This window comes from Pristis pectinata, chromosome 14 (genome assembly GCF_009764475.1).
Source record: "Pristis pectinata isolate sPriPec2 chromosome 14, sPriPec2.1.pri, whole genome shotgun sequence".
NCBI classification, from domain to species: Eukaryota; Metazoa; Chordata; class Chondrichthyes; order Rhinopristiformes; family Pristidae; genus Pristis; species Pristis pectinata.
Genome location: NC_067418.1, coordinates 22356895 through 22366459, shown reverse-complemented (window position 1 = coordinate 22366459; position 9565 = coordinate 22356895). Strand labels below are relative to the sequence as shown.

At 42.7% G+C, this 9565-nt stretch overlaps 1 long non-coding RNA gene across 1 annotated transcript; it reads left to right on the top strand.

Moving 5' to 3' along the window:
* Positions 1-2180: 2180 nt before the first annotated feature.
* LOC127577943 (uncharacterized) lies at positions 2181-8417 on the top strand. The gene is made up of 4 exons (XR_007957465.1): positions 2181-2287; positions 3938-4056; positions 5145-5303; positions 8353-8417. It is a non-coding gene; the product is annotated as an uncharacterized LOC127577943 (long non-coding RNA).
* Positions 8418-9565: the final 1148 nt, after the last annotated feature.

Here is a 9565-nt window from a genome sequence, read left to right as displayed (position 1 = left end):
GCAGTGTGACTGGAAGAGGTGCGGGGTGGTGAGGCAGCGCGCCAAATTGGAGGACATTCCGTAGTGCAAATAGTAAACTGGGGGCGGACCGCGCAGGGTGGAGCGCAAGCGGACGTGAAAGGAAGAAGACAGGGTATAGCTTAGGCGGACCTGAAAGGAAGACGGCAGGCTGGAGCTCAGGCGGACCTGAAAGGGTGTTGGCCTAGCGGACCGTGTAGGGTGAACCGGGAACGGACGGAGCGAAGGTGCAACTAACCGATGAATGTGAAGCGGGGGAGCAGCGTGACTGGAAATGGACGGGCAGTAAGTGAGGAGGTGCAGGGTGATGAGCCAGCGCACCGGGTAGGTGGAAGCTTGGACAGTCTGAGAAGACAGCGAAGCGAAAGTGAACTTCGAAGGTGGAAAGGAACCAGCCTCGAGTGCAGAGGCAACAAGATGATCCCGAGTGGATCTGGCAAACTGGGTGCGCACCTGAAAGGGTGGTGCCCACGCGGACCATGTAGGGTCAACCAGGAACAGGGATGGACAGAGCAAAGGGGCAATGAAGCAAGGGATAAGCAACAGCAATCAGCCGCAGGGTGATTGAAAGTGGATTGGACGATGTGAAAAGGGTGAAGCACAAATTGATGCGGGTAACTGAGATTAGTCTAGAGGTGCAAGGGCAGCATAGACATGTTGGGCTGAAGGGTCTGTTTCTGTGCTGTAGCGCAGTACTGCAGGGCCTATTATTGTGTATAAGCTACTGATGCTCCAGCGTAGTTGCTCAAGCCAAGCTCAATGCAAGGAAACCCAAATAGAAGGCAAAAATTGATAGGCTCTTCAGAGAAAATGATTGCAACTGTTGTGTACTCTGGGCAACTCCCACTGTGTTAATGTTAAGGTCTGATAGGTTCATTAGTATCTATGGTGATAACAAACCAATAGTTAATTGAGTCTTGTCACTGGAACAGAATCCCATTCAGAGAACAGAAGACACACTTGAAGTTGTATCTGAAGGGCAGCAGTTCACTAATTTGGATATAAATCCTGCATATCAGTTTGAGAGGTTTCTAACTATCAATACACACAAGGCTTTAGTTTCAGCGGTACCTGCCTTCTTTTGGACAACAATGGAGGAGTTGCTGCAAGGTCCAGATATTTGGTTACAGGAGCCTAAAGGGACAAATATCTGTGGAATATGGAAGAAGTGTTGAGCAGACTGCAAAAAAAAGGTATATTCTAGAGACATGTAGGTTCTTACTAAGTGTGCATTTCAAAGAATTGCTGCAGTTTGCTGATGTACTAATCCACTACTAAACAGCCAGAGAGTCGATCTTGTGACTCATCACCACAAGATGTTAGTGCTGTGTTGACCCATTGATTGGAAGATGGTTCTGAAAGCTGATTGAATTTATGGCCAGAATGCTAACAGCAGCAGCAAAAAGTTACTGGCAGCTGGATAGAGAAGGTTTAGCCACCGATTTTGCAGTGCAGCAGTTCCATACATACTGGATGAACATCACATCACCACTTGCACAAAATAATAACAACCCCCTGATTTACAGATTCCATGAAATGGAAGTCCCTAAGATGTTCATCCATAAGTTCAAAGACAGGCTTAGACCCTGATAATTATTGTTTCCAAAGCAGGGAATTACCATAGAAACGCAGGTGCCCTCGGTTGTTGTCTTGTGCCAGAGACAATTCTGATGAAGGAATACAGGGCCGCAAACTTGTTGTGGGCTTGGCGTCTAGAACCGAAGGCGTAACAAGCGTTTGCTCAGAGAGAAGATTCTTCTGCCTGATCCGCACTGCTCACCTCTCCAAAGGATATGATCTCCCTTATGCTGATGGCATCACTGTGTCCTTGCTTAGAGTTGTCTTTCCAGCAATTGGTTGAAATGAACAAAGTCATTTTTTTTCCAACTGCACCCACGTGGCCCTTTTTGTTCCTTGTACATCTGGTCAATATTTGGTCATGTCATATTTGCTCTGATATTGGGACAATGTACATGATGATTTGGTAGTTATCCACTGGGTAACATCACAGTTGCCATTGTAAGAGCGATCTTTATTTACACTACCTTGTGATTTTCAAACTGATTACTGCTTGAAAATGTCATTGTTATATTCCATGGAAGTAGTTTGAAGACTGGTTGCTTGTATCAATGGTTCCTGTCTTAACTGTATCCCCTCACAGTCTCCCTACACCCTCACAGTGCAGACGATGAACCATCTCAACTTTGCTGCATGACCTGTGAAAGTCAAACAGTGGACAGCAAAAGATTTTGTGCAGTCTCAAGTGAAGGTCAGTCACTCTGCCAGAGAAAATCTGCAGTGTATTTAAAGGATCTTGTCAGATGACATGAGATCCGTATTTAAACCTCTATTTCGAAAATTGAATTACTTTGGGGGTGGGGGGGCGCGGGTGGTGTAGGGACGGATGGCACATTTAGTTTTGTGTAATTTATAGTTCTCCTCCAAGCCAGCAGGGAGCATTATACTCAAGGGATTGTCTTGACTTTACTCTCTGATCTTTGGCAAACACCTTTTTTTGGTGGTGTGGTGGGCAGACACGTGCTGGCTCAGTAGATTTGTAAACAATTAGTAAAACTGCCACAAGTATTAAAGTCAGCCTCCTCCTGTTGTCAAGAAATAACATCTACTTGCCATGAAATGCAAAGTTGTCTGCCACCCTTCACCTGCACCTGCCCAACAACAGTCAAATGTGCACCCCACCTGGAGCTCAGTGCTGGACTTGCTGAGTCCCACCCTCGTCACCTGAGAACTAGTCTGTTGAACCTGTATCTGGTTGAACCTTATGCAAGAACTGCAATAGCACACGTACGAGTAGAGAGCTCCCTCACAGCTATTTCATGAATCATTTAATAGACTCAAATTTCAAAACTAGAGTAAAACAAGCATCCACTGCCACATTACACATTTAATGCCACTGACCAGAGAAGATTTTCTAAGTATCTTTTTTGAAATAATGAGTTTGCACAGTTTTTTATTACTGCATGTTTTTGTTTCATTTTCATGTTTTACAGATTTTTAAGATATTTTAAAAATGCTTTCTGTGACCTTGAATTTTTTAGAATTTTTTTTTCATGAGACCCAGTTTGAGTTGATACGATTTCTTTATTAGTCACACGTACATCGAAACACACAGTGAAATGCATCTTTTTGTGTAGAGTGTTCTGGGGGCAGCCCGCAAATGTCGCCACGCTTCAGGTGCCAACATAGCATGCCCACAACTTCGTAACCCGTACGTCTTTGGAATATGAGAGGAAACCGGAGCACCCGGAGGAAACCCGCACAGTCACAGGGAGAATGTACAAACTCCTTACGGACTGCGGCTGGAATTGAATGGGTCGCCAGTCCTGTAATAGCGTTTTGCTAACTGCTACACTACCGTACCACGTGTAACTGACCACAGTTTGCACATTGATAAAGATGGTCTCCAGGGTCTGTGAAAAGCCATGCAATGCCCAGAGCATCTCAATGGCTATGTATCAGCATTTCTCTGTCCCATTGTAGTTCTCACCTGAGCTCTCCTGGGTACCTAATGATTCTTATGTAATTTCCACCTTGAAACCACCCACCAGGATCTGGAGTGGTGGATGGCTTTATTTCTTAGAATTTTTTTTTGAATATTAGGGAAATCCAGAAGCATTCACTGTCCTTGATAAGTTTGATCATTGGATTAGCCGATTGCAGAAGACTTGCTGTTCCATGGGTGAAGCTAGCTTTGACTTTCGTCAAACAAGGCTCTGTTGCTGCTTAAGGTCTTGCCATTTTGGATTTGGTTGGCTTCACACAGCAAGATGACATGGGCAGATTCAGGAAAGGCAAGTTTTAGGTTAGTACTGAGCATAGGTAGCCTGCCAGTCTCTGTCATTTCCAGTTCAATAACCATTTGACACTTTGCATTACCCAACTGATTGTTTTCCTACAGGTGTTGCTGCTGCCAAGCTAGTTTGGAAGGCTCCCTTTCAATGGAGGACATTGTAGATGGCCAAGAAGGACAACATTAAGCAGCTCTGATGCTTTGACTTCAGGTGGCCCAGTCTCACTGTGAGTGACAGCAAACTGGGCTACTTGGTCAGTGGGCAGTAGTGAGGGCTCTGGCAGAGTGACAACAATGGGAATACAAGTCATGTTGTTTAGATTTTTTTTTGTTTTGTGAAGCGACTTCCACTCCCCTGAAGCGAGAGACAATCAGAGTAGTCTTCTGAATTTCAGGAGTCTTTGAAAATGCGCCTTGCGACTCTGGTATCATGGCAACAAACTGAGATTTGAACTCTCAAAATCAATACTTCCACTGACGTACTCACACACTGTGTTACATTGTCTGTCGTCAGACATGGGACCCACTTTGAGTCTGCAAGTGTTGACATGTAACTGACCACAGTTTGCACACTGACAAAGATGGTCTCCAGGGTCTGTGAAAAGCCACGCAATGCCCAGAGCATCTCAGTGACTATGTATCGGCGTTTCTCTGTCCCTTTGCAGTTCTCACCTGAGCTCTCCTGGCTACAGGCCACCCGAGCCTAATGATTCCTCTGTAATTTCCACCTCAAAACCACCTACTGATGAAATGGCCAGGCTCTGGAGTGGTGGATGGCCGGTGTCAGATTGTGATGTAGTGGCTTCAGTTTCCAGTCTGATGATATTTATGAAATTGGGATTCTGGAGTATTTGAAATACAGTGCTGTTTTATATAAGATCTACAGCACAGAAGCAGGCTATATGGCCCAGCCAGTTCATTCTGGTGATTATGCTCCACTCAAACTTCTTCCCATCTTTCCTCATCTAAATCTCTCATGTTCATCCATCCTCCACCCGAGTAAATATGCTACTCCCACTACTTCTGTAGTCAGTTCCACATTCTCACCACTCTTTATATAAAGTTGTGTGAATGTGGTGATGCATAGAATAAATATAAATTTTATAATAGCAAAGGAGGACATTCAGTCCATTGAATTTATGCCAGCTCTCAGTAGAGCAACCCTGTCAGCCAGGTTCCCCTACAATTGATGGTGCATAGGCAATGCACAGTTGCTCACTGACTGTGTCCATACATTGTGTCCTGAACCTTAAGGAAATGTAGGGTGGCGGCAAGGCATGTAACACATGTAAACCATCTCCATCTTCTCATTCAGGAGATTCTGGGATGAAGTGTATGTCGTATGCAAGGAGGAGAATTAGATGTGAATATATCATCATCTTCCATAATCTCACCTTCACCGGCAGCAAGGATCTCTGTGGTGGCCAAGCCCATGATTGCCTTCATCCAGTCCTCAATGTGACTCAGTCTACAGGTACAGTATGAGTTTCCCCATCAGTCTACTGCTGGAATTGGCACTCTTGCAAGAGGAGTAGGAGTGTAAGTGAGGGTGTCTGTGTGCTGTGTTGAATGGAGGAAAGTGTGTGAGAGAGAGAGTTGGAGCAGAAGTAAACATGAGTGTATGGGGGCTTGTAACTGTTCAGTGAGAGTTAATCGATCTGAATTGTTTGGCAAATGTTGAATGCACAGTGCACGTTGAGTGTGGCTGTGTAGTTGCGGCTGCATTAGCTTTGCACATCTGCTCACTAGTTTTGGTCACTGACTGATCTCATTGATTCCATCCAGCATGAGGACCAGTTGTTTCGTGTATCATTCCTCGTATTGACCATGCTAGCAATATTCTTCCGAAAATATTGCATCTCCACCTCCAGGACCCCAAGCATACAGGAAGTTTCCAAGTAGGATTTCTAGTGCTTTTAAGGAAGCAACATACCAGCTCACAAGACTGCCTTAGTTTTGCAATACTGAATCCTTATTCTGTCTAAAGGTTTCCAGCATTGGTTGTTCCACCAAACATTTCCCCTTTAGGAGCTCTAGGCATGAGCTCAAATAACTCCAGTAACATAGAATAGTACAGCACAGGAACAGACCCTTTGGCCCACTGTATCTGCGCTGACCATGATGCCAAATTAAACCAATCCCATCTGCCTGCAGATCGTCCATTTTCTTCTATTCCTGCTTGTTCATATTTCTCAGTAAGTACCTCCTTAAATGTTGTTGTTGTACAGTATCTGCTTCTACCACTTCCTTTGGAAGCACATTCCAGGCACCCACCACTCTGTGTATTTGAATAAAACAACTTGCCTCACAAAGCTCCTTCAAATTTTCCCCCTCTCATCTTAAATCTACGCCTTCTAGTATTTGACATTTGCCCACCCTATCTACTCTTCGTATGTCTCTCAAAATTTGATTCACTTGTATCAGATCACCACATCAATCTCTTATGCTCCAGAGTAAACAACTTTCTCCAACGTCTCCTGAAAGCTAATGCACTCCAATCAATATCCTGGTGAACCTCTTCTGCATCCTCTCCAGAGCCTTCACATCCTTCCTGTAATGCGGGACTGGAACTGCACACAATATTCCAAATGTGGCCTAACCAAAGTTTAATATGGCTGCAAAATGACTTGCCAACTTTTACACTTTATGCCTGACCAGTGAAGGCAAGCATGTCATGTACCTTCTTTCCCACCTTATTGAGTTGTGTTGCCACTTTCAGGGAGTTGTAGAGTTGCACCCCAATATTCCTGTGTCCATCAGTGCTCCTAAGGGTCCTACCATTTACTGTATACTTAACTAATGCAACACTTCACACTGGTCCGAATTAAGCTCCATCTGCCATTTCTCTACCGAGGTTTTTAGCTCAGCTATAACCTCCTGCATCCTGTGACAACCTTCCTTGTTAGATCCAACTATGGATCTGCTTCCATACTTTATTTAAGCCATTTACAGTCTTGCCAAAGGACTTGATTTCCAATGTCTCAAAATATCCTGATAATCCTGTCCTTTTTTATGAAGTGGCTGAAGCTTTTGCTTTTCATCATACTTACCTTTTCTACCAGTTCAATAGCCATTTTCCTCAAAGTTTTGAACAGATTCTATCTTTGCTGCTTGAACTTCTGCTTGGAAGTTTCAAATAATTTCAGTTCCCAACAACAATGTTTTACCATATCATAACCACCAGAAACCAGTCCATTTGAAAGATGATAAAATCTGGAGCCCAGCTGTTTTGTTGAATTATATCCTATTCAAAAATTTCAAGGGTATCTGTAATTTATAGATTTCTCTGGATATTAATGGTAATTTATTTTTGGCTTCATATCCTTGATGTTCTGTCTTTTTCTATCTAATCATATTTGTTTTTTTTCCTGTAGATTCTCTTCCTCTCCCTCTCTCTCCCTTCAGCTGCAGTGAAATTAAATTCTTGCTGCTTCTGCAACAAAAATCAAACTGCTGGAGGAACTCAGTGGGTCTCTTATTACCTTCCCTCTTTATCAGTTTCCAGCATATACAGCCTCTTGTTTCCACATCACCTTCCAGCCTCTGTATCCACCTCCACCCTCCCCTCTCCTGGCTCTATCTGCCCCCTTTTTTCCTCTTTCCTTTGTCTGTATCTACTTATCACCCACTAGCCACTGGCTCCTGACTCCATCTCGCCCTTGCCCCCACCTGGCTCCATCTGCTCATCAGCTCCCTCCTCATTTGGTTCCACCTATTGCCTCCCAGCCCCTGCCTCACCCCTCCCTCTCACCTCTTTGTACTGGCTATCTCCCCTTTACACTCTCAGCCCTAATGCAGGGGCTCGACCCAAAACATCAACTGCCCCTTTGCCCCCATCTCCATCTTGCTTCTCACTGCCTTTGTTGATTTTATTTTTCCCCTCCCACTATCTTGCCTGCCACACATTGCACAAATCTTGCCTCTGGTAGATATTTCTTTTCCTGAATCTCTCTGTGCATGGGTGTTGCTCAAAACATTTAGAATTGGAAGGCAACTGAACAAAGTGCTGGAGGAACTCAGCAGGTCGGACAGCATCTAGGGAGGGAAATAAACAGGCGATGTTTCGGGCCGAGACCTTTCATCAGGACTGGAAAAATGTTTTGAATTGCCTTTGTCTCTTGTATGTTTAAGTATCCCAGATAATGTCACAGTTTTTTTTTACTTTCACAGGTCTGTCATTAATATCCTTTCAGTTCCAATGGGTTTAATTGCTCCTTTAAACTTTTTAAGTTTCTGACTTTCATGGCAGTTGAATAATAGTTCCTTGCATATGCTCAAGCAAAAAATAACTGGACATTAAACACTAGCAGCCCCTTGCCAAATAGATACTTGGGACAGAATAACTCGTCTCTGGGTGAAAATATAAAAATAATTAATTTGCAACAGTGTGCTACTTCAGTCATTCACTGATCGATCTGAACCAATTTTTTTTAACTTTTTCCTCTGTTTTATCCTTTGATTCCTTTTGTCACAACCCCTTCAGTTTATTTCAGATTACTAAGTGGAGTGTCATTTTTTTTTAGCTGTTTCTTCCAGCCAAGAGTGGCAATGAGCTTGAGTGACTTCAAAGGAGGAGCAGTTGGTAACTAACTCTGAATGTAAATGATCGTTGGAATGCCAGGCTATTATATTTCCACTCTGTGACTTCAGACTAACCAAGGGTGAAAATTCCAAGTCAGTGAGGTCACAAAATAGCTTGTAACAATGGAATGGAGAAAATCGGGCAATGGAGCAATGAACAATCTGCTGGAGGAGCTCTGGGTTGAACAGCATCTTTTGTTGGGGGGGGGGGGGGGGAGGAATTGTCAATGTTTCAGGTCAAAACCCTGCACCATTCCATCATCTGCAATCTTTTTTTCCTCCACCATGTATAATAGAAAGTGTATCTATGGCCACCCATTTTGTGCTTTTTTTAATAAAGCTGAACTGTAGTCTTACTGAACATCATTTATATCTATAAAGCCTGTTTGTCTTTGCCTTGTGAATTGCACCCATTGACAACCAACTTGAATTCAGTAAGAAAATTTGAAGTTTGAAATAGATCAGACATTTCCTGAATAGATACAGAAAAAATATCAACCAGAATTCCACTATTTTCCAGGTTAATTTTTTAAAAAATGGGCAATATCATCTCAGTATTAATGATAGTAATAGTTCTTTTGTGAGAAATCACAGCACAGGAAGGAAAAGGGAATATTATTTTAAAAATAACATTTGTAGAAAAATCCAATTACATCTGTGATGTGATCTGACTATATCTAGAATGAAATAGCCACGTTAAAACAAACTTATAAAAAAAACTTTTGAATCAATGTACAGTTAAAATATTCTATTTGTACTAAGGGATGGCCCCAGCAATTTCTCCATCTTGAACTATGATTAGCAATTAAGATTAATTATTCCGAAGAAGTTATTTGGTTATCCTTTGTTCATTGGAAATTTTAGATTAGGTGTCTACTTCATTGAAGAATTTGATTGAAATATTGTGACACTTGCAGAAACAGGCTGAACAATGATTGCATTTGGGAGAAACAGATTGAAAGGTTTAAGTAACTTGGAAAAGAATAGTGATTAAAATGGAGCTAGGACAAAGTTAAAAGCTGCTGTGGCAAACTACCTAATCAGATTGGAAAGAGATTTCATGGCTACAATCTATTGGCTGAACACAGAATTACTCGATCACAGCCAATATCTTCAAGCATTTCAAACTAATGAAAAGTGGGAAACATTATAATT